The sequence below is a fragment of the Salvelinus sp. IW2-2015 genome, unplaced genomic scaffold (genome assembly GCF_002910315.2).
Source record: "Salvelinus sp. IW2-2015 unplaced genomic scaffold, ASM291031v2 Un_scaffold7038, whole genome shotgun sequence".
Classification (NCBI taxonomy): domain Eukaryota; kingdom Metazoa; phylum Chordata; class Actinopteri; order Salmoniformes; family Salmonidae; genus Salvelinus; species Salvelinus sp. IW2-2015.
In genome coordinates this window covers 1,795-2,108 of record NW_019948298.1, presented here as the reverse complement: position 1 = coordinate 2,108, position 314 = coordinate 1,795, and the positions used below count along the sequence as shown (strand labels likewise).

The 314-nt window shown below is 47.1% G+C and overlaps 1 protein-coding gene across 1 annotated transcript in view; it reads left to right on the top strand.

Moving 5' to 3' along the window:
• LOC112079151 (teneurin-4-like) overlaps window positions 1–314 on the top strand; it is a gene marked incomplete at both ends in the record, with an annotated part of 14,426 nt that overhangs the window by 12,935 nt on the left and 1,177 nt on the right. The gene's annotated exons all lie outside the window — the stretch shown is intronic.

Genomic DNA, 314 nt, shown 5'->3' with positions numbered 1-314 from the left:
CTGTCTAGGAGGAGTGAATACTGTCTAGGAGGAGTGAATACTGTCTAGGAGGAGTGAATACTGTCTAGGAGGAGTGAATACTGTCTAGGAGGAGTAAGGTGGGAACTTTAGAGAGCTGAGTTCATAGTGTAACCCCTTTCTGAATTGTTTAGACAAAACTAGTTGATTTTGGTCTCCACATCAAACTCTGTCCTATCTCCTCTGTCCTCTCTCCTCTCTCCTCTGTCCTCTCTCCTCTGTCGTCTCTCATCTGTCCTCTGTCCTCTCTCCTCTGTCCTCTCTCATCTGTCCTCTCTCCTCTCTCATCTGTCCTC